Source organism: Bos javanicus, chromosome 16, assembly GCF_032452875.1.
Source record: "Bos javanicus breed banteng chromosome 16, ARS-OSU_banteng_1.0, whole genome shotgun sequence".
In the NCBI taxonomy this organism is placed as follows: Eukaryota; Metazoa; Chordata; class Mammalia; order Artiodactyla; family Bovidae; genus Bos; species Bos javanicus.
This window is the reverse complement of record NC_083883.1, coordinates 51,566,173-51,593,857: the sequence shown is the minus strand read 5'-3', so window position 1 is coordinate 51,593,857 and position 27,685 is coordinate 51,566,173. Positions and strand designations below refer to the sequence as shown.

The window sequence follows — 27,685 nt, the reverse complement described above, 5'->3', positions numbered from 1 at the left end:
AGTTTGATACACTCTGAAACATTAACACACCTCTGAAACCACACCTTGGTGAAGACAACTAACACGGCCACACCCCAAGTCTCCTGTGCCCCTCTGTAACTGCCCCTCACACCCCAGCAACCATGCATCTGCTTTCTGTCACTTTACACACGCGAATCCCACAGGATGCACCGTCCCGTGCTCTGGCTGTGCGCCCTCAGCGTGGTTTCTACAGGGATACCTGCCCTCATGTCTCCTGGGTAACCACCAGGAGTGGAACGGCAGGATCATATATGACCAGCATGCACTTGGCATATTCAGAAACTGCTGAGCTGTCTTCAATGCGGCTGCACCGTTTTTCTCGCCCCCTGTCCATGCACTGGATTGGCGCGGCACGCCCTGGGTGCGCTTGGTGCGTCTTCTCCACTGTAGCCGCTGGAGTAGGTGGTTAGTGGTGTCTCAATGTGGTTTTAATTTGCATTTCCCAATGGCTAATAATTCTGACCATCTTTTCACATGCTCATCTGCTATCTCATTATATTATCTGGTGAAGTGTCTGCTCAAATCACTTGCTTTTGTACTGGGTTGTTTTCTTAATACTGAATTTTAAGAGTGCTTTACTTATTCTGGACACAAGTTACCTAGAAGACATGTGATCTGTTAATATTTTCTGTGGCCTGTCTTTTCATTCTCTTCAGTGTCTTAGAAGGAGCAGGCATTTTTAAATTTGTCGACAAGTCCAATTTAAAAATGCTCTTTTTAATGGACTGTGTCTTTGATGTCACTAAGAAATCCTTGCCTCAGAATTCCCTGATCCCTGGCTGGGGAACCAAGATCCCACAAGTTGCATGGTGGCCAAAAAAAGAAAAAGAAATCCTTGCCTAACCTGAAGTCTCAATGACTTTCTATGTTTTCGTAGAGAGGTTTTCTAGTATTAGGCTTTACGTTAAGTTCTATGATTCATCTTGTGTTAATTCCTGTCTGTGGTGTCAACTTCACCTTTTATATATGGATACCCAATTGTCTGAGCACCTAACTCATTCAATTTAGTTTTGCTTTCTAATTTTAAATTATTTCAACTTGCAAAGAGTTTGAAGAAAAACATAAAGAATTGGATGCCTTCACCTAGTTATCCCTAACAACTGGGACACTTTTGCTTTATCTCTCCCACCTCATACAAATGTACTGGAGTTTTTTCTGGATTTCATGGCTTCACCTTCAATCTGTATCATCAGCTGGTACTCCAACTAAGACTTGATTACAAAGGGGCTCTCCCACTTTCTCCTGGTAAAAGTTGGAGAAATACTGCTCTTATCCAGAATGTGGACCATCAACTCCAGAACCTCACCCCTCCATGATGAACAATGGAGGGAGCTTTGGAAGAAAACATCTTTCTCTGGATCAGTCTATTCTGAAAAACCAACACTGGCTTAAAAAAAGAGATGGGCAAAACTATTACAAAAACCAGGTTCTTAAAAAGAAAAAAGAAAATCCTGAAGAAATGTAAAGATTCTACTCTAAAAACTGACAAAATCAAATTATATAAATATTACCTTAATTCAGAAGTGCTGCTGGTCTGTTCTCCCAAACATGTAAAATTGTCTGCAACAGAGAAAAGGCTGTATTTGCATTGATTAAGGTTGTGAGGCACAATATTCCATACACTTTAAGAAGCCATGAATTCGCCCCTTCCCTGTCACCATTTCTTTCCCCAAAATCACTGAACAGTACTTTGTATTAACAGCGTTAAGTTCTTCACTGTGGAAAAGAAGAAAAATGATCTCAATTTCTTAAAAAACAAACAAACAAACAAAACCTTAAAAATGCCTCAGGGAAAATACTTTGAATTAAACTGAAAAGAATCAGGGGGAAGGGGTGTTACCAGAAAAATTACAGCAACAACAAAAACAGAAAAATCACTGCAATTCAAGACACTTCTAAGATTAACCTCCCCCAGAAGATCTTATGTGACTGTCCTCTCAGTGCAGGCAAATCCACCTGGACAGACACCCTGCCCACTCCTCCAGCCCACTCCAGCTGCCTCGGAACCGTCCAAAACGGACCTCCTGTCCAGGATGCCAGAGCAGAAGACATGGCAATAAGCCTCCAGACCTGCCTCTCATCATACTGCAGCCAGTACAAAAATAAATTTCATTCTAGATTTCTTTGGAAATACGTGCTTGTTCTTTCCCAGAAACTAAGTTTCAATACATTTTAAAATGCTCTGGTAATCTCTCTAAATGACACTATCTGGAAGGGCCACTTTGGGATGTTTCGCAGGTTACCTCCTGCCTAGTGATCAATTCACTATTATGTTTACAAACTCCCATACATGCATCTAATCTGGGCACTGGGACAGGCATCAACAAGCTGAAATGTCCCCCAGCTGAACTGTGAATTCTAAGGCATTTATTTAACAAAACAGTTTTACTGTTGAATTATGCTGCGTACGTTATAAGCAAGCACATACTACTTATCCAGCAATAAAAGTTAAGTATGGAAGAAACAGTGTGGGGATTCCTCAAAAAGTTAATCACAGACCCACCACACGACCCAGCAATTCTACTTGTAGTTATATACCTGAAAGAACTGAAAATAGGTACTCAATCCCCACACATAAATGTTCACAGCAGCACTAGTCACAACTGCCAAAAGGTAGCAACAGCCCAAATATCAGCAGATGAACAGATAAACAAATGAAGACCAGCCACACAATGGAACCTTGTTCATCCAGAGAACAGAATGAAGTGCTGATACATGGACAACACCTTGAAAGCATTATGCTGTGTCAAGAAGCCAGACACAAAAGGTCACACACTGTATGATTCTGTTTATGTGAAACACCCAGAACAGGCAAACCCACGAAGACAGAAGGCAGGGGTTGCAGGGACTCTGCACAATAACAAGAACACAGGCTCCTCCTGGGGAGATGAAGGTGTTCTGAAATTAGGGAGACGCAGTGGCTGCACAGCTCTGTGAATTACTAAAATGCCACTGACTGTCCACTTCAAGACGGTTTTGTTTTACGAATTTTACCTTGGATGGGAGGAGGAAAAAGTGCTGTTAGAGGTGCATGGAAAAACAAAAGCAGGGACTTCCCTGGTGGTGCAGTGATAGAGACTTCGCACTGCCACTACAGGAGGCAGGGGTTTTGATCCCTGGTGAGGGAACAAAGGTCCCACATGCCTTGGAGGCAAAAAGATCAGAGAGGTAAAAGAAAAAAAACAAAACCCAAACCAGCAGGTATGGAATAAGAGGGAGACAGGGTAGACTATGGCTCACCCTCACAAACCTACTGAGTGGAGCTCTGAGGAGTGGGCACCGCAGGCTTCACCCAGACGTCAAATTTAAAACAGGGGAACGCAATCTTGGCCCAGCTGACTTTTGAGACTGGCTTGTTCTACTGTGGTGGGGCTGCCCCATCTCCTGGGAGGTATTCAGCAGCTGGCTGGCCCCGGCACCCCTTCCGCAGCTGTGACAACCCCCAATCTCCAGACCCCACTAGTTGTTCCATGGGAAGAGCAATACTGGTCCCAGGTGACAGCCACTCCTTCAGGGTGACTGCTGCCCTCAGCTGGATCTCCAAATTCAAGTCCTCTCAGGGATTTTTCACATCAAGAGACAGGAAGACAAAAGTATAGAATAGTCAGGAAAATGTATCACAGTTTGATCTAATTCAAAGGCCTAGACTGTCTTGTGCCCAAAGAATGAAACAAAGTTCAAGTTGCCTATCCTGTGGGAGCCAGAACATTTACCCTCTAGCTACAGAGGGTGCTGAGAGCACCTCTGAACCCCTCCCATTCTCACCCCACTGCCCGAGATTCACAGGGAGTGCTGCCCAGACTCATTTCTGGCTGAATACAAGACCCAAGTGTGGGTCTTCTGACTGCCCAGCCCACAGAACCCAGTAGAGGGAACAAGACCACAGTCTCAGACAGCAGCATATATTCAGTTCAGTTTAGTTCACTCAGTCGTGTCCAACTCTTTGTGACCCCATGGATTGTAGCATGCCAGGCTTCCCTGTCCATCACCAACTCCTGGAGCCTACTCAAACTCACGTCCATTCAGTCGGTGATGCCATCCAACCATCTCATCCTCTGTCGTCCCCTTCTCCTCCTGCCTTCAATCTTTCCTAGCATCAGGATCTTTTCCAGTAAGTCAGTTCTTCACATCAGGTGGCCAAAGTATTGGAGTTTCAGCATCAGTCCTTTCAATGAATATTCAGGACTGATTTTCTTTAGGATGGACTGGTTGGATCGCCTTTGTAGTCTAAGGGACTCTCAAGAGTCTTCTCCAACACCACAGTTCAAAAGCATAAATTCTTCGGCATTCAGCTTTCTTTATAGTCCAACTCTCACATTCATACATGACTACATGATCCTAAACCAGAAGCACCACTTTTACAGGCAATCAGACAAACATGGATTTAAAAAACCAAAGTCTACATTTTACGAAGCCACCACACTGACCAGAGGCAAAAGGCACAGTGGTGGGTGAGCCACAACCTTGAAGCCCTAAGAGCCCAGCACCTCAGAGCGCTCCACCGAGCCTGGCTGACAGGCTCACAGGGGAGGGCGCAACACATAGCACAGTCAGAAGGAAGTGTGGCCCCTGGGCAGCAGGCAGGCTTGTGGACACTACAGTTACCCTAAAGCCCACCAGGAGGGTGTGGCTGCAGAGGAGCGGTAAGGGGTGACATGAGCACATGCTGAGTATTTCTTCTTTAATCTTCTTCGAAAGCAATCCAGTTAGAAAGAGAAGTTGGAGGAAAATACAAACATAAACTTCAAGAAAAAGGCTCCAACATTTAAAGATCAACTTTTAGTCAAATTTAAAGTATGTAAAATAAAATTCAAATCATAGATTTACCAATGTAAACACACAACTGTAAAGTCAATTTTACAAACAAACCAAACATTTTTAATACCCCAAATAAACAACGCCTCGCCAACCCTGACACTGCTTTTAGACAGTCTTCCACTGATCAGCGGCCAGCCTCCAGGAAGAGGGGTGTGAGCCCTGTGTCCCTCCCTCTGGTCCTCTGTGGACGGGCCACTTATGTAAACCTGTGCAGCACAAAGTTTCCAGACCACTCCCTCGCAGGAACAAGACAGCTGCACACCACACCCCTCCCAGCTCTGGTTTTGGAAGTCAAATCCCTTGAACATCCATTCACTCAACAAATAAATTTCCATGCCTGTAATGTGAGACAGTGTGCCAGACACTGAAAACACAGACAACAAAACCCATGTGTGCCGCCTACCTGGGTCCTGCTACATGCAGAGAAGCAAGCGTGAGAAACTATCCCACGGGGCACAGGACCAACACAACTAGACTAAGGGCCCGGAGCAGAGAGGCCACTGCACAGAAGCGAGGGGCTGGGGACTCAGCCGTTCTCAGGGCCACAGACACCTGGTTCCCTTAGTCAAGGTGCTCGACTGCCAAAGTGTACTAGGCTAATATCCTCAGAGCAGATTTTCGAAGATGGAATTATTATTACTGTGTCAAAGATCAGGCAGTTAAACAGTCTTGATAAGATCAACTAAGCCAATGTTTTGATTCAGTGTAGTTGTTAATTTAGCAATATTAAATATCTGTGACGAACTTCTTTGTTCATATTCTAGTACATCATGAGATTTTAAGTACCAAATACTAGTAATTGTTTGATTATTGTTTTTTTTAGTATTTTTCAAAATCTAAAACCCAAACCCTCTACAGAGACACACTTAGAGAATTCCTTTACTGATGACATTGAACTTTCAGATCAAGGAAAGGTCCTGGGAATGACTCCTCCTACATCCAACACAACCCCAAGACAGTAAGAGCACACAGGTGCCTGGTTTCTTCTCGGCAGCTCTGAGTACCCACACCTGGCCAGAACAGACATGAGGGCACTGAGGAGTCCTTAGCTGCCCTATGTGAACAGTCATGCATTGTCACAAACTCTGAGGTGTCCAAGTCCTACTGGTGGCACTGAGAATATGACACACACACACATACCTTCATCTTTCTAAAACCCAGAACAATCCAGTCCTTACAGTTCTGCAAAAAGGACTGGGCACTTGTACGAGACAAAGCAAACTTCTCAGTTCTGATTAATTCTCTAGCGCAAAACTGTTCTGAAGAGTGGGAAATGATAATGTGAAGAAGGTCCCCTAGCCAAATTTAGGAATAAGTCTGAGGGTAAAAAGGAATAATAACTATAACAGAATATATCTTACTGGGAAAAAAAAAAAGAACACACATACACAATAATATTCAAATAATAGATAAGACAGAAGAGGTAAAGCTTTTTACAGGAGACTACAAGATGTAGCAGCCCTCAGGAGACATGACAACGAAGTGTCCAACACTTGAACTTGGTTAAACCCTGAATTTTAAAAAGGGCATGAAGACATTCTGAAGAAAACTGAGGAAATTTAAATGTGGACTGGATTTGGCATCACTGAATCCATGTTCAGATTTCGGGATGAGTGTAAAAGAACATCCTTGTTCTTGGGACGGGCTGAAGTTGTAGAGATAAAGTATCATGACACCTACAACAATCAAATGGTTCACCAAAAAGCACACAAAGAAAATGTTGCTGCTGCTACTGCTAAGTCACTTCAGTCGTGTCCGACTCTGTGTGACCCCATAGACGGCAGCCCACCAGGCTCCCCTGTCCCTGGGATTCTCCAGGCAAGAACACTGGAGTGGGTTGCCATTTCCTTCTCCAATGCATGAAAGTGAAAAGTCAAAGTGACGTCGTTCAGTCGTGTCCGACTCTTAGCAACCCCATGGACTGCAGCCCACCAGGCTCCTCCGTCCTTGGGATTTTCCAGGCAAGAGTACTGGAGTGGGGTGCCATTGCCTTCTCCAAGAAAATGTTACAAGTTACTAAATCTTGGTGCAAGTACAGAATGTCCACTGCTCCATTTAGCGTCAAAAGTTATGCAAAACCAGGTGTGTGATACAATCGACATTTATTATAGAAAAACTTCAAGCAAGGGGTTTAATCAATGTATTTGAATTATTCACGGGCTTCCCTGGTGGCCCAAATGGTAAAGAATCTGCCTGCAAAGCAACAGACCCGGGTTCGATCCCTGGATTGGTAAGATCCCCTGGAGGAGAAAATGGCTACCCACAGTACTCTTGATTGGAAAATCCCATGGACAGAGGAACCTGGAGGGCTATAGTCCCTGGGGTTGCAAAGTTCAGACATGACTGCACAACTAACACACAGAGTGCTCAAGTGATCAGCTTAAACTCCCTCCCCAATATTTAGCAGGATGCAAAAATAAAAACTCTCCTTCAACTGTTAAACAAATAAATAAAATTCAGTGGCTCAGTGGTCAAGATTTCACCTGCCAATGCAAGTTCAATCCCTGGTCCAGGATGATCCCACACGCCTCAGAGTAACTAAGCCTGTGTACCACAACTACTGAAGCCTGCGCCCTGGAGCCCATGCTAGGCAGCAAGAGAAGCCACTGCGATGAGAAGCCCGAGCACTGCGACTGGACAGTCCACCTGCCACTGCAGAAAGCCCGCACAGCAACAAAGACCCAACACAGCCAAGAATAAATGAATAAAAATAACATTAAAAAAAAAAAGCTGGGGGAGGGAAATACTACGGCCAACCAACAGCAAACATAGACTTAAAAACACACCCTTGCAGTGATCAAATAAAAGATGAGATTACTTGAAGATAAAGTCAGAAAATAACATTTTATAACTATTTTTAAAAATTAAAAACAAAAAATTTTTTTCACTGACCAATATAGTTAAGAAAGAGCTTCTGTAGTAGCTGGAAAACTTGGCACAATAATACGTTCATGATTTAACGGCTCAATGAATGGCATTTTAAGAGTGTACATTTTTAAAAAGATGAATTAATACAGTTTTTCATATTTCATTAATTTTTCGTCATTTTCTCGTGTTTTACGTGCTATTTTTCTCAGGCTGGCTAGAGGTTTATCAATTTGAATTTTTCAAAGAACCAATTTTCAGTTTCACTGATTTTCTCTACTGTGTTTCTACATTCACTTCCACATAATTCTGCTCTTGTCATTATTGTCCTCCTCCTGCTTGTTTTGAAATCGATCTGCTCTTCTAAACTTCTTCTTACAGTAGAAGTTTAGACCGGTAAGACCACTGTTTTCTGTAGTCAGCATTTAATTCTTTATACTTCCCTATAAGCACTGCTTTCACTATGCTCCACAAATGCTGGTATGCTTTGTTTTCGCTTTCATTCAAATTAAAATATTTTCAAGTTTCCCTTATGATGTAATCTTTGTTGAATTTACAAATATTTGGGGACTTTCCAGACAGTGTTCTGTTACTGGTCGCTAGTTTAACTTCACTGTAAAGCCCCTGACGGCTCCAACCGCTGGGTCCTTTCCGAGTCCGACCAGCCTGTAGAACACACCAGCCACACGTCACGGTGACGTGCTACCGTGACATGTCAGGAGTCTCATGTCCACACCATCATTCCTGAGCAGTGTGAAAATGAAAGAACGTGCTGGGCTGCCATTCCCACTGTCACAGTCTGGGGTGAGCCAGCTCCGTGTGAAGGTGCAAGGGGCGCCCAGGAATGCCTGTGATGCTCCAACCAGAAACAGATCTGGTTAACTCTAGCTGCCGAATAAAAAACTTCTAACCATGTTCAGTTGGTTTTTAAATTATCCTTTATTTTCTTGCGTTCATTAAAAGCCTAAAAAAAAAAAGTCACACTTTATTGTGGTTTCCACATGTGACAATAAATCTCTTGGGGAAAAGTTATGAGGAAAAGTACTTATTTTTTGCAGAAGGGTGGTAACCTGTCCAATATGACCTGCAGAGCTCCAACTTTCTCCCAATTTAGGTCTGCCTGGGAGAATAGCTCAAATGTTTGCAATAAAAGAGTAACTTTACCATCAAGCACAGCAGTAACTACTGAGCATTTAACACATTCTTGGAGGACGAGCTATGGAAATATATAGCCAGGGATACATCAGTGCGGAAAAATGAATAAAAACAGCAATATGCTTGGAGCACAACTATACCACCACCTCTTCCTGGCATTGATCATTTCCTCCTGGAACTATCTCAATCTCCAGGCGGAAAAGACGCACCATGGGCCAGGCATAATGAATGAAAAGATACTGCTATCAAAATACATCGTATTTCAGAACACCAGAGGCAGGACCCTCAAAGTTTCCACATGGAACAAACTGGTGCTACACAGGATCAAGAGTCGGCAGCATCTTACTTCCCAACAGCAACACTGGAAACTGGGAGAAAACAGTGCTGTCTTGAACTAACTCCAAGCAAAAATCATACACTCAAAGTCCAGGAAGAGACTAGAGGACATTTTCCCCCAAAAGTGGAAAAAATGAGAAAGATGTCACAACTGGAACTTAGGAGATCCAGATGAGACACAATCTTCTCCTCCATCCTCTTCTGGCCTCAGGTTCGGGGGTGAATGTGCTCTGTCATAGTGACATCCGGAAGGGCTGACCCCCAGGCATGCATGTGGGTCTCAGGAACCACTCTAAGCACCACATCTGCAGTGTACCCTTTACGTTATGGACAACTAAACCCGTATAGAGTCTACGCCCCCAAACTAGATTTCTAATGTATGTCTGTGAAAAAGATATAGATCAAAAGGTTAATCAACCATAAAATTTATCAAATAACTATTATGCACCCAATGCTATGTTGCTAAGTACTTTATAGCCATCTGATTAACTCCTCAGCAACGCAACGAGTGCGTACTGCTATCATCCTTCCTTCGCATTTCAATTCTACAAAATTACAGAAAAGATACCTAAGGCAGAGGAAGGTCAGTAACTGGGCTCAAAGCTGCACTAAGACCAAGGGTCAGAGCTGGTGTGACACCCGGTAACTGGATTTGAGCCCAGGGGCTTACCCTGACGCAATACTTACTGTCATTTAAACACAAGTCTGTGTGCAATTTTTAAAAGAAAATCAGATAGAAATTAAATGTGTTCCTCTGCTCAGAATGTCCTTGCCCTCTCTTCCCCTCTGCCAGGAAACAACACTCGACCTCGAGACAGAGCTGATCACATCCCCCTGACCACCACGCTCCCCAGCCACCTGGCTTGTCCAGTTCTCAGACCACTGTCGCGATGACCCCAAGAGGCAGTACCTTGGATGGTGCCAAGCCTTCATGGCTGCTCTGGAGGAAAGGGGCCTGTCAGCTTACAAACCGAGTTCCTAAGAGCTGCCCCAACTGCTCCTCTTCCAAAACCTGGTCTCAGGACTGTCCCAGGCTCCCCCTCACCCCAGTCAGAGCTGACCACACCAAGGACAAGTACCCTCCAGCCAACGTCAGACCAAACTGTGTCCCCTGATGCTGTGGAAATAGAGGCAGCGAGTGGGACATGAACCTGAGGCCTGTGGCAACCCACCCACCACGGCTTGGGCTAAGCGGCAAAAAGAGCAGCAGCACGGACACATGGGAGGGGCACACCCCCCATGGTTCCTGTCCTGTCCCAGGGCTTCTGCATTCCAGACATAAAGTGCTGCCAAGTCAGGCCATGACCTCTGTCCTCATTTTATGGCTTCGCCAAAAATGTCTCTGAAATTCCCACCTGTCTTAGCCTCCAATCACATAACCCATGCCTCCCACCTGGGTAATGGCAACCGCAGACCTTGGTTCCCTTATTTGACTTGTATGAGCAACACCCGGCATGCCAGTCACCTCCTGCTCCCTGAACACCAGATGAGGGGACCCTGCTCTCCTGCTGCCCCTCCTCCCTGCTGCGCCCTTTCCTGGCTGCACCCCAGGTCCTGCACTCTCAGGCTCAATCCCATCACAATCACAGGCTTGCCTTTCCAACCCCCCTGACAGTCCATTCCCCACCCTCTTCAGCACAGAAAACCCTACCCCAAGCTGCCACCCAATCCCACCGATCTCCCTTTCTCCTACCCTGGACTCACTCCCACTGCTGGCCTCCTTCCAGCTCACAGTCTTCATGGAGCCTACTATTAACTCACTCCCCAGCCATCTCTTTTCCTCTCCAACCACCTTATTTATCATCACCTGATTTAACTCTCTAAGGGAGAGCTCTGACATCTGACTCCTATGGAAGAAAGCTGAAAGGGCTTGCACCATTCAAGGTGCTTGTACCCACCACACAGCCGGGCACCGTCGCCAGGACTCAGATTCAGTGAGTCTGAGTATGGCCAAATACATGGACACAAACACTCCAGGTGAACTTGGGTCTCTCTGCCAGATCTGAACCATGATCCTGACCATTAGTCCTTCACAAAGAAATCTGAGAAACATGAATGTATTCTTCCCTTGAAGAGTTAGAGACAAATTTTAAAAAGTAAGATATTCCCCCACATTCAAGAATAGGAACCTGCTCCCAAAACTTCCAGGCTGAAGACATGAGCGTATTTCCTACGAACATGGAAAGCACTATGAGCTGAAGTGTCTCTGAAGCCACTGTGACTTACAAGGGGGCCTGGAAGGGGGCAAGGACAGACTCTGCGCCTGCAGGCGGCCCAGAAGCGGCAGTGCTCCGCACTGTGCAGCTCAGCCCACGTCTGTATGGATCACGTGGTCACTGTCAGAATCGCATTCTGCAAACCCAGCCCCGTGCCGGCGCCGGTTCAGGCCAGACTGAGGCGGGAGCACTTACAGGCAGACTGCTTGACTGCGCTTGGAGATGCTGTGTTTTCTTACAAACTGAAGGGCTGTGGCAGGCCTGCCCATGTTGAGCAAGTCCATTGGCGCCATCTGCCCAACAGCATTTGCTCACTTTGTGTCTCTGTGTCACATTTTGGAATTCTTGAAATATTTCAAATCTCTTAATTATTACTGTATTTGTCATGGTTATCAGTGATCCCTGCTGTTACTAATTTGACTCACTGAAGGCTCAATGGTCTTCACTCTTTAGCAGTGAAGTGTTTCTCATTTCAGGTCTGCACAGTTGTTTAGAGAGCACGCTATTGCACACTTACTGCACACTTGCAGTGCACGGCAAACACAACTGTCACGTGACTGGGAACCAACCAGAATTGTGCGGCTTGTTTTACTGAGGGAGCAGGACCGAGCCCACAGGAACCCCTAGCTGAGCCTGTACTTCGAGTCTGAAAACGTACAGCCACACTGTCCAGCAGCACCGAAGCAGGACGGAAGCTGTAAACTGTTTACAGAACCTCCGGCAATGAATGGTCTATGAGCCTTCATTCACGCACTCAACACAGCTCTGCCTGCTGCCAGGCACTGAAGCAAGGGGTCCACATGCCGACCTGCTCCGGAACTCAAGGCTCTCACCTGCATAAACTAAACCCTGCTGGACACAGACAGGGATAGACATAGTAACTTTGTTTTCCCCACTCCTGAATGTACTCCAATTGCTACCCCTCTCTTAAATGCAACCTTGTTGATACAAAAAAGTTCAGTCATCAAAAAAAGGGGGAAAAGGGTGGGGAGGGAGAAGGGGATCACAGAAAAGAAGTGGAAACACAGCAAAGAAACCGGCATCAAAAATCTGTTTCAAGAAGGATCTATACACACCATACACATATCATTTTGGTCCCAGACTTTCCTTCCTAATTAAACTTTAAGCAAGCAAACACTCAAGATAGAACTCTTTGATTAAAGAATCATTAGTTGTAGGAATTCACCAAGAAGCTTACTGAATATAAGAAAACCAAGCTATAAAAATCAAAGTTCCATCCAAGTTATTCATTTATTACGAATGATTAACAAGTAAATGACATAAATAACTCCCCTCCCCTCACAGGAGTAATAAACACTCAGCCACTGTGCTTAAGTCCAGGGTAAGGAAAGCACTCCTTGGAGAGAAGCTGGCATTTCCCTGGCCATGACAGAAGGGCGAGGGCAGATTTTTGCACATAACTGGATGCTGTGAGCTCCTGACCTACAAGAGTTAAGTGAGGACACATAATTTCAGAGACCTGAGAGGAGAAGTGTCTGCACACGCGTAGCCTGGCCCAGGGGCGCAGTCACCAGACTCTTCACCCTACTCTTGGTGCCAAAGAGTCTGGCATCAAGGGGCCTCCCAAATATTTCTTTAACATTTGTTCACTCTTTTTTTTAGTGGACAGTATTTCTTCCTCCCAATCATACTAATGTAGTAATTAACAATTTGGTGAAACATGGGGTGATCAAGAATATAAATTCTGACAGTTATTTTTCTTTTAAAGCCAAAAATAACATTGGGGCTTCCCTGGTGGTAAAGAATCCTCCTGCCAATGAGGGGACATGGGTTGGATCCCTGTTCTGGGAAGATCCCACATGATGCAGAGCAACTAAGCCTGTACACCACAACTACTGAGCCTGTGCTCTGGAGCCTGGGAGCCGCAACTACTGAAGCCCGAGCACCCTAGAGCTCCTGCTCCACAAGAAGCCCCTGCAATGAGAAGCCTGCACGCTACAACCAAGAGGCGGCCCCACTCCCCGGAGCTAGAGAAGACTGTACAGCAACAAAGACCCAGGACAGTCAAAAATAAAATAAAGTTATATTTCAAAGAAAGAAAAATTACATTAATTCAGAAAGAAAAGGGAAAAGATTCACATACTGTTGAGCCTTTTGAGGGATGTGTCCTGGAAAACAATGACACAATGAAGACGTTCAAGAAAACCAGGTTACATGAACAGTATATTCTGACTTTTAATCATTTTATATTTTCATACATTATCAGTTCAGTCGCTCAGCTGTGTCTGACTCTTTGTGACCCCATGGACTGCAGCATGCCAGGCTTCCCTGTCCATCACCAACTCCCGGAGCTTGCTCAAACTCATGTCCATCAAATCAGTGACACCATCCAACCATCTCATTCTCTGTAGTCCCCTTCTCCTGCTTTCAATCTTTCCCAGCATCAGGATCTTTTCCAGTGAGTCAGTTCTTCGCATCAGGCAGCCAAAGTATTGGAGTTTCAGCTTTAGTGTCAGTCCTTCCAATGAATATTCAGGATGGACTGGTTGCATCTCCTTGCAGTCCAAAGGACTCTCAAGAGTCTTCTCCAACACCACAGTTCAAAAGCATCAATTCTTTGGCGCTCAGCTTTCTTTATATATAGTTCAACTCTCACATCCATACTTGAATACTGGAAAAACCATAGCTTTGACCAGATGGACCTTTGCTGGCAAAGTGATGTCTCTGCTTTTTAATATGCTGACTAGGTTGGTCATAGCTTTTCTTCCAAGGAGCAAGCGTCTTTTAATTTCATGGCTGCAGTCACCATCTACAGTGATTTTGGAGCCCCCCAAAATAAAGGCTCTCACTGTTTCCATTGTTTCCCCATCTATTTGCCATGAAGTAGATATATTATCTACTTATACTATCTACTTAATATTATCTACTACATATATTATCACTGGATAAATAAATACATTGTCTAATTACCTGTGCTATTTGTCAACGGGGGGGAAAAACATAAAGGAAAAAAGAACTCTGACATTATTAAGAACTACATCTTTTAGGAAATGGTTAAATTCTAGATACGAAAAAATGACTCGACTTCCCTTACCCTCAATCCACCACAAGGTTTAACTGGTCTAGTCAAGGCTCTTTTGTTTGCCAAGAAGAGGGAAATTCCCACAGGAAATGGAGGGATCCGACAGGTCCCAGGACAAGAAGCACAACAGGCTCAGGGTATGGCACTAGACACGAGACACAGGATCCAGCGCCCAGTGACTGGCTCCTGGTGACCCTTCTAAAGTTTGGCTGGGTGCACTTTCCCTATCTTTCACCCCCTCTCTTAACTTCTGCATGGTCCAAAGCTGACTGTAACTTCACACCCCAACCACCAACCAGTGTCAGCTGTGTCTGTCTGTGACCCAGGAGGGGACAGCTGCCCCTGAGATGGGAGATAAAGTTTGCCTAGAAGAGAACACAGGTTGAACAAAAAAGACTAGTGTCTTTAATACAGTAACACATTTCTCCCTGCAAGTTACATAAGCTGTATCTCTTCTCTCTGGTACCATTTAACTAGTTGGCAAAGAGGAGTCATAAAGTATCATACATAAACCCAAATATATACAGCAAGTAATAATTTGGTTCTCAAAAACTTACAGTCAACACATGCAGCCCTAAAAGAAAAAAAAAATCTGCAGAATCTCTTTAATATTATTTTTCTTTAAAGCACTATGGCTGTCCCTGCTGTCTTACCAATTACACGTCAAGAACAGGAGAAAGCGTCATGGCCAGAATCAGGGCATCTAACAAAGACAGACACTGTTATCTTGATAAGTCATTTATATTTGCAGTTCATTTGTCACAACTGTCAAGAAAAATTACAGGCTACCGAAGGTTAATTTTTAAGTTCCTTAGATGATAAATTTCATTTTTTCCCATAAAACACACATTATAAATGTCAGTAAAACCTCTTTATATTTGACACCACTAGTTTTCCTGTAGGTCTTTCAACTTCCCCTCTGGGGAAAGACAGCCTAGAATGACTGAAATTTGATTCTCGGACAGGAAAAGGTCCTGCCTTCCACATTCACCTGGCTCCTCCAGGGGGTAAGCCCCTTCTCCTGGAAGCCTCCAAGTGCCAAAGCTGCAGGGATTAGTTCAAGCAGACTGTGAGCTATTAAAACCGCAGTACTCAAACTGCATGGAAAGATGCAGCAAACTCCCAGGTTGTAAGACAGTTTGAAGTTGAGACAAGCACAGAGAAACCTGACAGGTGACAGACACCATGGAAGCGGCTAGCTCGAGACAGTTCACATATCCAACAGCAGGTGGCGCTACAGCCTTTCTGATGACGTCACATCCTTACAAAGCTGGGTTTCCTCGGTTGCTTGGAGAAAATAGCACTGCCCAAGAATTCAGGAGGACCAGGAAACAAAGACAGCCGTGTCCTGGCAGATTCTGAGTGTGAGAAGCTATACTGCCCATTGGCTAACATCTGCTAAGTCGTGTCTCTTTGCAACCCCATGGACTGCAGCACACCAAGCTTCCCTGTCCTTCACCATCTGGAGTTTGCCTAAACTCACGTCCACTGAGTCAGTGATGCCATCCAACCATCTCATCCTGTTGCCCCTTCTCCTACTGTCTTCAATCTTTCCCAGCGAGTCAGCTCTTCACGTCAGGTGGCCAAAGTATTGGAGCTTCAGCATCAGTCCTTCCAGGGAATATTCAGGGTTATTTCCTTTAGGATTGACTGATCTGATCTCCTTGCAGTCCAAGGGACCCTAAAGAGTCTTCTCTAGCATCACAATTCAAAAGCGTCAGTTCTTCAGCACTCAGCTTGCTTTATGGTTAAGAATAAAATAAAAAAAGTCTCGTCCAATTTATGGGTATTACATTCTCAAAGGGCTATAAGTTCTTAAGACATAAATACTTATATTGGACCTAAGGTCTCAATGCAAAGAAATAGGCAAAAACAATAGGACGGGAAAGACTAGAGATCTCCTTCAAAAAGTTAGAGATACCAAGGGAATATTTCATGCAAAGACGGGCTCAATAAATGACAGAAATGGTATGGAACTAACAGAAGCAGAAAATATTAAGAAAAACTGGCAAGAATACAAAGAACCACACAAAAAAGACCTTAATGACCTGGATAACCACAATGATGTGGTCACCTACAGCTGGACATCCTGGAGGGTGAAGTCAAGTGGGCCTTAGGAAACATTACCACAAACAAAGCTGGTGGAGGTGATGGAATTCTAACTGAGCTACTTCAAATCCTAAATGATGATGCTGTGAAAGTGCTGTACTCAATATGCCAGCAAATGTGGAAAACTCAGAAGTGGCCACTGGACTGGACAAGGTCAGTTTTCATTCCAATCCCAAAGAAAGGCAATGCCAAAGAATCTTCAAACTACCGCACAATTGCACTCATCTCACCTGCTAGCAAAGTAATGCTCAAAATTCTCCAAGCTAGGCCTCAACAGTACATGAACCGAGAACGTACATGAACCGAGAACTTCCAGATGTTCAAGCTGGATACAGAAAAGGCAGAGGCAGCAGAGATCAAATTACCAACATCTGCTGGATCACTGACAACGCAAGAGAACTCCAGAAAAGCTTCTACTTCTGCTTCACTGACTGCCAAAGCGTTTGACTATGCGGACCACAACAAACTGGAAAATTTTTAAAGAGATGGGAATACCAGACCACCTTACTTGCCTGCTGTGAAACCTGTATGCAGGTCAAGAAGTAACAGTTAGAACCGGACATGGAACAACTGACTAGTTCCAAACTGGGAAAGGAGTACATCAAGGCTGTATATTGTCACCCTGCTTATTTAACTTACATGCAGAGTACATCATGGGAAACGCTGGGCTGGATGAAGCACAAACTGGAATTAAGACTTCTGGGAGAAATATCAATAATCTCAGACATGCAGATGACACTACCCTTATGGCAGAAAGTGAAGAGGAACTAAAGAGCTTCTTGATAAAAGTGAAAGAGGAGAGTGAAAAGGCTGGCTTAAAACTCAACATTCAAAAAACTAAGATCATGGCATCCGGTCCCCTCACTTCATGGCAAATAGATGGGGAAACAATGGAAGGGTGGCAGACTTTATTTTCTTGGGCTCCAAAATCACTGCAGATGGGGACTGCAGCCATGAAATTAAAGGACGCTTGCTCCTTGGAAGAAAAGCTATGACCAACCTAGACAGCATATTAAAAAGCAGAGCCGTTCCTTTACCAACAAAGGTCCATACAAAGCTATGGTTTTTCCAGTGGTCATGTATGGATGTGAGTGTTGGGCTATAAAGAAAGCTGAGCACCAAAGAACTGACACTTTTGAACTGTGGTGTTGGAGAACTTTTGAGAGTCCCCTGGACTGCAAGGAGGTCAAATCAATCAATCCTAAAGGAAATCAGTCCTGAATGTTCATTGGAAGGACTGATGCTGAAGTTGAAGCTCTGATACTCTGGCCACCTGATGCAAAGAACTGACTCACTGGAAAAGACCCCGATGCTGGGAAACATTGAAAGCCAGAAGAGAAGGGGACAACAGAGGATGAGATGGTTGGGTGGCATCTCCAACTTGATGAACATGAGTTTGAGCAAACTCTGGGAGTTGATGATGGACAGGGAAGCCTGGTGTACTGCAAGAGTTCATGGGTTCGCAAAGAGCTGGACACAACTGAGCAACTTAACTGAACTGAAGGACTCAATAAAGGAAACTTTTAGGTATTTACTTTAGCCTGGGGCATTGTGAAAACCCCAGGGACACTAAAGGTGCCATGAACTGGGGAGTCTCTGCATGAAGACTCAAGTCTGGGCCACAGAGTAAAATGGAGGGGATGAGAGGGAGGGGAGGCAGAACAGCATGGAGGGGTGCCCCACAAACCACCACTGTGGCCCCACCTCCACCCAGAGCCTCACCTGGCTCTCTGTCCCCCTGCTCTAGGTATGGGCTGTAAAACTGGACAATAACCATAAATTCACCAAGAGTAGGAATTCATCAAGAAGTGAATTCCTAATCTTTGTGTTCCCGAAACAACACCCAAGAGGAACTCAGTAACTGATTACTGGAGGGCACATCCCAGGGCAGGTGGGACACGTATCCTGAGGGACGCACAGGCGGCCCTGAGGACAGGTGTTCACGGGGAGCTGCCATTCCTGCAGGGAGACGGGAGCTGGTGCTGAGGGACCCGGGAGACGGCGTTTAGGCCAGACCCTGCAAGTGGCACAGAGAGGATCAGAAACACTCACCAGAGAAGGCCCAGGATGCAATACTTGTGCGGTATCCTGCCCAAACACAAAATCTAAATCTATCCCTGAGAAAGCCCAGATAGACCCAAAGAAGGGTCATTCTCCAGGACAACCAGCCTGCACTCCTTAAAATGTCAAGGGAAAGAACAACAAAGGCAGGCTGTTTCTGATTAAAAAAGAACAGACCTGACCTCTAGATGTAACATGTGTTCCTGGACTGACTTGATCCAGACAGGGAGGAACAGCTGTAAAGACAGTACAGGGACAACCAAAGAAACATGGAGGAAGTAGATGGCTATCAGTGCTCAACTTACTGATTTTAATAGCTGAACTGTGCTTATATAAAAATATGTCTGTGTTCTCAAAACATATGTACTGAAGTATTTAGTGGTAACGGGGGAAAAGTGATAAATTCTGCACTCTACTTCATGATATATGTACATTTGTTTTAAAATGCAGTGGTGTGTGCACTAGGAGAGTAGGCACACAGGGCCTGGCTGGCAGCAAGGAGCACATCCTCCATCGGGTGGCAGCTGGAACCCCGCAGCCCCCTTCTGGCAGCACCCCCCGAGCCAGGCCTTCATGGGGGGGAGGTGACCTTAGCAGGGCTGGCTCTTTGCTCAGAAGTGCAGTGTTCCTTGAAGAGGCCTGGGGGGACAGGAGGCAGTAAGGTGCTGGGCCCTCTCCCTGGTTCACTACCCACTGTTGTAAAGAAAAACTTTGTTTTTCTGGAAGTTGATGGAATGAGCCTAGCAGAGAGAGGAAGAAACTAAGGAGAGCTCAGTGGAGGAAACAGGAATCACCTCTTGGCAATTTGCAGAAAGACACAGGCAGGGGCGCCCAAGGCCATGCAGTGCCCCCATAGCCCTGCCATGCACCAGCCCCATGCCAGGCCTCACCTGGCTGAGGTGTCCTGGGCCTGCAGGGTGCTGGGCCGTGCCTCCCACAAGTTGCAACAACTCCGAATGTCCTTCCCTGCCACGTGTCAGCGGAGCCGTGCCCAGACTGCAGGCTTCCGACAAGCCGAGGGCGACAGAGGCGGCAGCACGGCAGGGGGGCGTTACCAGGTAAGCTACCAGCGTGGAGCAACTTCACGGGAACAGAACTGGAGTCAGACCCCTGCCTCCGTGACAGCACATGGGCAAATTCAGACAGAGGTGCCGCCCAAGTGCCTGCTACCTTGGCAAGGAGGTGGGGGCTGCCGGCTGCCAGAGCAAACACACACGGACACTTGACACAGTAAGGACACTTGACACAGTAACGAGACGCTCTGCGAACGCCCCGAGGGGACCTAAACGTCTCTTTTGTGACTGGAGCCACAGTGCTCACGTTCTGGTGCCTCTCACATACTGCTGTCCTACAAGAGAATTTAAAATTAAACCAAAGAACAAACAACTCCTTGCCCTCAAAGAGGTTATTTTTAGACCCTCCTCAGCACAACTTCCATAAAGGAATTCTCCTTCCAAGGTACTTCTAGTATTGATCCACGGACATTCCAATTTCAAGTATCACAGTGAGATTTCTAAGGGAATTTAATTTGGAAGAATTTAGAAAACCTATCTATTCTTTTTGTGTACAGAATGTCCCATTAGCTTAGTGTACGCTAGCACATAACTGGTAACAGACGATCTTAAAGGAAAACAAGACAGAACATTTTTCCTGTGGAGGCTGTGCTGCACAGCAGTTAAAATCAAAGGTTCTGTGACTCCAGGCTGCTGCTCTGCTGGTGAGGCCTGCTGATGCCACACTGGCCAAGAGATCAGCGCAGGAGTGGTGGCAATTTCCTGTAGAGGCCCAGAGATACGTACCACACTTCCGGGCGCATTTTCCCATCGCAAAAGCAGCCATAGACAACACACAAAACAGACGTGGGCATGCCAATAAAACTGTCTATGAACATAAACTTGAATTTCGTATCACTTACCCATGCCACAAAATAGCCTCCTTTCCATTTTTTCACTATTGTAAAAAAGAAAAACTATTCTGAGCCCATAGGACACACACACACACACACACACACACACACACACACACACACACACACGGCAGGCCAGAGTTTGCCAACCTCTGGTTCACAAGATGGTGCCCAGCAACTATTATCTGGGAAAACAGCCTGTAAATCCCAGTCTCAGACCCAAGGCCTGGCCCCCACTTTATCACGATGGTGGTCCCTTGCTGACCAAGTCCGCTCCTGCTGCTCTGCAGTTGCCTCTGTCAGACCGAGGAGTGCATGCACACTTCAGAGGCACCTGGCACTCCTACAGTCCAGGAGATGGGCTTAGAATCTTTAAATCAAGCTATGCAATCTTGCCAACTAACTGTGGAAAACCCACTATACAAAAGATTCCCCCGCTACACGGAGATGAACACCTAAAGTAGAATTCTACCTCTGACAATTTACACTATTGGCAAGGAAGCTCCACTTCGGCTGATAGTCCCCGGTGCCCTGGAGGCTCATTACAGCTGCTCGTGGGTCTCTCCACTCTATGACTGTGACTTCAAGTTGTTACAGCTACCAGGACCTTGACCAAGTACACTTCACTTGGTCTTCAGTTCTGCCATACTGCCTTGAAGCCTTCCTGAAGAGTGTTACTATCTAACACTGAGAAGTACTGTCACTAAAAAACAGTCGATTGCAGCTGTGGTATCAATAAAAACACACAAAAAGCATCCACTGCATCCATCCATATACAACAACTAGTGAAAGGATGCAGGAAAAACACGAATATAAGTCGCCACCAGAGAATCTGAAGGCGGTCCAGCAGTTAGCACGCCACACTCTCACTGCTGCAGATCGAGGTTCCAACCCTAGAAGGGGAATGAAAATCCTGCAAGCCATGCAGCATGGCCAAAACAAAAAGTGCTACAAAGGAGCAGACTACAGCACCAATAACACTTTTTTACCTCAAAGGCAAACTTACTCAGTTATACCTTAATAAAAATAAGGGCAAACAAACCAAGACTATGACATTTCTACAATATGCTCATTGCAATCAAGCCAACTTTGAGAGCTTCTAATACATTGAAATGTAAATAATGTGCTTTTAAATTTCTTCCAAAGTGAAAATATCTTTTTCCTAATAGTCATGATCTTGGTGCTTTTCCACAGAAAAATACAGATAAAGCGTTACCTTACTGTACAACTTGTTCTTGTCCCCACCTACTCCCAAGAAACAACACCCATTCCGCAGGATGAACAGGGTGTGTACTTCCCTTCAGACCCTGTGTGCTACATGGTGGTCATCTCAGGACAACGAAGAAGGGCCACCTCAAGCCTCTGAGCAGCCCCACAGGGTTCTGGGTGCACCTTAGTCCAACCAGTCCCTACAGATGGCTCTCAGGCTCACTCACTCAGTCCTGTAAGTGTTTTTGAAATGTACTATGTTTCAGGCACTGTTCCAGGATATGTCAGGCAATAAAAAAGACAACGATCTATCCCCCATGGAAATATATTCAAAATATGTTGAGATACATAAAAGTACAAAAAGTATAATGCCATTTATGTTTAAATAAAAACCACCTATGCACTTCCCTGGTGACTCGGTGGTAAAGAAACGGCCTGCCCATGCAGGAGACAGGAGTCTGATCCCTGACCTGGGAAGACCCCACGTGCTGCGGAGCAACCAAATTTGTGCACCACAACTATTGAGCTGGTTCTCTAGAGCCTGGGAGCCACAACTACTGCAGCCCTTGACTCTAGAGCCCATGCTCTGCAACAAGAGAAGCCATGACAATGAGAAGCCAGAGCACCACAACAACAGAGTAGCCACTGCTCACTGCAAATAGAGAAAAAAGCCCAAGCAGCAATGAAGACCCAGAACAACCAAAAATAAGACCAAGTGTAGTCAAATACATGTTTCTTTTTAAAAAACTACCAATGTGTGTATTTTAAAGAAAGATCTGTGGGGACTTCCCTGGCCATCCAGTGGTTAAGACTCCAAACTTATAAATGCATGGGGTACAGTTTAGATTCCTGGTGCAGGAACTAAGTTCCCACATGCAATTCGGTACATGCTGGGGGCTAGTGCACTGGGACGACCCAGAGGATGGTATGGGGAGGGAGGAGGGAGGAGGGTTCAGGATGGGGAACACATGTATACCTGTGGCGGATTCATTTTGATATTTGGCAAAACTAATACAATTTGTAAAGTTTAAAAATAAAATAAAATTAAAAAAAAGAAAAGAAAAGATCTCTGCCCTTATGGAACTTATGGGCTTCACTTGGGTCAGTGGTAAAGAATCCACTTGTCAGTGCAGGAGACATGGATTCGATCCCTGGGTCAGGAAGACCTGGAGAAGGAAATGACAACCCATTCCAATATTCTTGCCTGGCAAACCCCACAGACAGAGGAGCCTGGTGGGCTATAATCCAAACTACTGACAATTTTTTGTTTTCTGATCAAAAATTCTAGGTGAAGATTTCTTCTTCTTTTTTTTTTAAATTTTATTTTTAAACTTTACAAATTGTATTAGTTTTGCCAAATATCAAAATGAATCCACCACAGGTATACATGTGTTCCCCATCCTGAACCCTCCTCTCTCCTCCCTCCCCATACCATCCCTCTGGGTCGTCCCAGTGCTCTAGCCCCAAGCATCCAGTATCGTGCATCGAACCTGGACTGGCATCTCGTTTCATACATGATATTTCTAACAAACTGTTTTTAATATTTTATTTTCATAACTAATGTAATAAGGATTCTCTTTAATCCTCCATGAATAAATTTCCAAAAATAAACTTGCTGAACAATTTAGTTTGGAAATGTTCTTTTTATACTAAGCACATTAATCTCTTGTCATATATATGTCTATTTCTAATATTTTCTCCAATTTGCTTGTCACTGAACTACAGTTAATCTGTTATCGGGGCTTCCCAAGTGGTCCAGTGGTTAGGACTCTGCCCTTCCACTACAAAGGGCACAGGTGCAATCCCTGGTTGGGGAACTAAGATCCCACATGCTGAATGGCACAGCCAACGCCCCCCTAAAAAAGTTCCTCTATCAGATGTCTTTTGCTATAGGTACGTTCTGAGTATTCAAGCAGATGATCTTTTATGGCTTAGAGCCTTAGTATCACGCTAAGAAACCCTTTCCCAAAACATCCTACCTCAAAGGCTATAAAACATTTCTTATAATATTTTTTAATATTTCCATGTTTTTAATTTTTACATTTAAATCTTTAATCCACTCAGAATCTCTATGTGCTACAAAATATATAGAGCTTTCAACTATTTTTTCCAACAGACTGCCAGTTGATTCAACATCTTATCCATTCCCAACCAATTTAAAACGCTGCACTAACCATGAACTAAATCCCCATAAATACACAGATCATCATCTAGACTTTGCTCTCCCTGCCTGTGCTTCATGGAACTCTCCTGTTCATATCTAATAGAATACTTTCCCCTCATCTTTCTTTTATAAAACTGACTCCTCTCAAATATTTATTCCTCCAGATTAGGAGACATTTAAAAAATATCCCAACATGTACATACAGGAAAACTGCATTCAAATTCTGTAATCAAGTCTATTCAAGTTATTTTATCTCTTGAATAATGCATTTAAGTTAGGTTTTATAGCTGACTTAAAACATGTTTTCCACTGAAAAAACAGGAAAGTTTTAGGCTTAACAATCTTAAGAAATTACATTGGCCAATTTTCCTAAGAACTCAAAAAAATTATTTCTGAAGTTAGTTTCTATAAAGGAATAAGTTATTTATCAAAATAAGCAAGCTTCTGTAAGACCTGTGGGTCTTGTCAATGAACCTCTGCTCTTGGACTTTCTGACCATTCATTATCTTAGAGTGGCTCAAATTACTGACCTCCATAACAACACTAAAAACAGCAGCTCACTCTAAAGCAACAATAAAGTTTATTTCAGGTAAGCATTCGCGGCAAAGAGCTTAACTGCAGGCGGACTGTGGCCTGGTCTTTCTCCCCTGGGTATCTCTGAGGTAGGTGAGGTCACGGGAGGGCAGGCGCAGCAGCACAGGTGCACCTGGAGCTGGAGCCTTCTTCTCCTCAGGCCCTGCTTCCTCCCCGGAGAATCTCAGCCATCTCAGCTGAGATAATCCGTAGGAAAGACAAAGGGGTGGCAGTGAGAGGAACTTGTTTATCTAATCACAGTTATCCACCAAGTACCTGGTTCCTCCTTTCTGCCTCTCCCTCCAGATGCCCCAAATACCCTCACACTTTCTCCCCCAAGAACGCCCCCGATTTTGTAAGAGGCCAGTATGTAAAAAGCTTCAGAGCTACTTATGTTCAGTTTATCAGGGAATATCTATGTTAGCCTGCACCTATTTATAATGATGTTTTGCTATATGTCTCAGATTAAAAAACAACCTTTTAAGTTTAATCTCTCCCCTTCCCAATCAAAGCCATCTTTCTTGATCTCACATTGTCTCTTCCAAATCTTAAAATTCTGACCTTAGGAAGCACTTCATGCAGACTGTTAAGTACAGGAGAGTTGCTGAAATGATAATAAAGTATTGTTTGCTGAAAGTTAACTAGTTAAATTTATTTTTTCAGACATAAATTAAATTTGATGCTACCGTCTGAGCCACCAGGGAAGCCCCTTTGCCAGCGCAGGAGATGTAAAAGCCCAGGGTTCAGTCCCTGGGCTGGGAAGATCCCCTGAAGGAAATGGTGCTGCTGCTGCTGAGTCGCGTCAGTCGTGTCCGACTCTGTGCGACCCCACAGCCCATCGGGCTCCCCCGTCCCTGGGATTCTCCAGGCAAGAACACTGGAGTGGGTTGCCATTTCCTTCTCCAATGCATGAAAGTGAAAAGTGAAAGTGAAGTCGCTCAGTCGTGCCCGACTCCTAGCAACCCCATGGACCGCAGCCTATCGGGCTCCTCCGTCCATGGGATTTTCCGGGCAGGAGTACTGGAGTGGGGTGCCATTGCCTTCTCCGGAAGGAAATGGTAACCCACGCCAGTGTTCCTGCCTGGAGGATCCCATGGACGGAGGAGCCTAGGGGACTGCAGTCCATGGCGTCTCAATGAGTCGGACACGGACACGGACATGACTGAAGCGACTTAGCACGCATGCAGGCAAGAATTTCACTCCGTTTACCACTCTCCACATAATTTATGTTATAGTTTCATTTTATAAGGATATATATTTTAATCTGCTTAATACAAGTTGTATATTTTATTTTAAACACTCATATGTACGTCAAATAAATTAAGAAAAATATTTTATAAGTATAAATAGAATTTTAAATTCACAAATATAATGTTATATTCATAATCATAATTACTGGTGCACCTCATTCCTTTCTGAATATATGTGTCCATTTAGAACGTATTCCTTTAATGCAGATCTTCTGGCAATTAATTTTATAAAGTTTGTTCATTTAAATATACATTATGCTTTTACAGTTGAAGGATATTATTAATGTCCCCAAATATAGACATTACATTTTTTTAGCCCTCAGGATATTCCACTGTCATGATTAGTTCCACTGTCTTGACCCTCATTGTTTCTGACAGGAAATACGTGGCTTTGAAATTGTTGTTCCTTGTTCTAATGTATGCTTTTTCTCTGCTTTCAGATTTTGTCTTTTTCTTTGATTATCTTATTTTGACTAAAATGTAATTTACTTTGTATTTACACTGTTTTAGGGCCAGTGACCTTCTGAATCTGTACATTTATGACTTTTACTAAATTTGGGAAATTTTCAGGAGTTGCTTTTTCAAATATTTTTTTCTGTTCCTTTTTGCTGTCTTTTCATTCTGGGACTTGAAATGCTTATGTATTGGAAATTTTGATTTTACCAGATACTTTATGCTCCATTCATTTATGGGGTCAATACTTTTTTTCTATTTCTGCAAATTAGATAATATAATTTATATTTCTTCTTTTAAGCTTATCTAGGCATTTTTATTTCATTTACTTTTCAATTGTACAATTTTAAATTGATTCTTTTTTATAGTTTCTATTCCTCTGTTGAGATTTCATATTTGTTCATTGATCTTAAGCATGTTTTGCTGTATATCATTGAATACAGTGATAACAGCTGCTTTAAAGTTCTTTTCTCTTAAATTTGCCATCTAGGGGTTAGTCTTTATTTATTACCTTTGTTTGGAAGATTGGTTGTATTTTATTATTTTTTAATGAATCTAGTAATTTGTGATTATGTCCTGGGCATGGTGAGTATTGTGTTGAAGAAGCTCTGGATTCTTTTCTGTTCCCAGTATTTATTTTTGTTTTGTTTGGTTTTAGCATACAATTAACTTAGACTATAAACTTGATTTCTTTTTTTTTTTTCTAATTTTATTTTATTTTTGAACTTTGCATGGTTGTGTTGGTTTTGCCAAATATCGGGGTGAATCCGCCACAGGTATACATGTGTTCCCCATCCAAAAAAAAAAAAAATTAAATTTGATGCTAATTCAAGCTGCTGTTTAACTTCACAAGAGTTAATGAAAATAGGTCTATCACATGTCCCATGTCACAGAAACTTGCTCAGTTGGAAGGAGTGGCATACCAATTAGGATGAATTTTGAAACCATGAGACAAACTGAAACAAAAGCCAATCCAAAGAGCTGGTGCCAGCAGTGAGGTAGTTAAGAACGTCCTCCCCCTAGCTTCCCTAAGGCATTTAGCCTTCCACTACGGCACCAGTCTCCTCTCCCAGCCAGCTTCTAACATCAGCAGTGCTTGCTTCTCCAAGTGTGGCCCAGGGCCCAGCACCACCAGAGGCACCGGGGGACTTGTTAAGGGAAGTGCACTCACTTGCCCCTCACCCCCAGCTGAATTAGGATCTGCATCTAACAAGATCCCAGGGGATTCATTCTCAGCTGCACCCAATTAAACACACAACTTAGGATCTCCCTATTTAAAAACAGAACTCTCCACTGTTCTCACATCACCCACCAACTATGGAGCCCTTTTCCTTAGCCCCCTCCTCCCACAGCTAACCTTCCTGAAGCCACATCTACATAGGTGGTCGCCCCTACCTCAACTCTTATGTTTTAACTCCCCGCAATCTGGCTTTCACTCCCACCACCTGGGACCTACAGGTCCTAAGTCTAGGGGACTCTTTCTCCTCACCCCTCATCAGCACTCTA

General features: G+C 44.2%; 1 protein-coding gene across 2 annotated transcripts in view; it reads right to left on the bottom strand.

Moving 5' to 3' along the window:
• GNB1 (G protein subunit beta 1) overlaps positions 1-27,685 on the bottom strand; it is a 79,161-nt gene that overhangs the window by 30,487 nt on the left and 20,989 nt on the right. The window contains exon 2 of one of the 2 annotated variants that reach the window (XM_061383055.1): positions 1,533-1,581. The exons of the other annotated variant lie outside the window; for it this stretch is intronic. The gene's annotated coding sequence lies outside the window, so the exon portion shown is untranslated. The remainder of the gene's footprint in view (positions 1-1,532; positions 1,582-27,685) is intronic. 2 annotated transcript variants of the gene reach the window in all.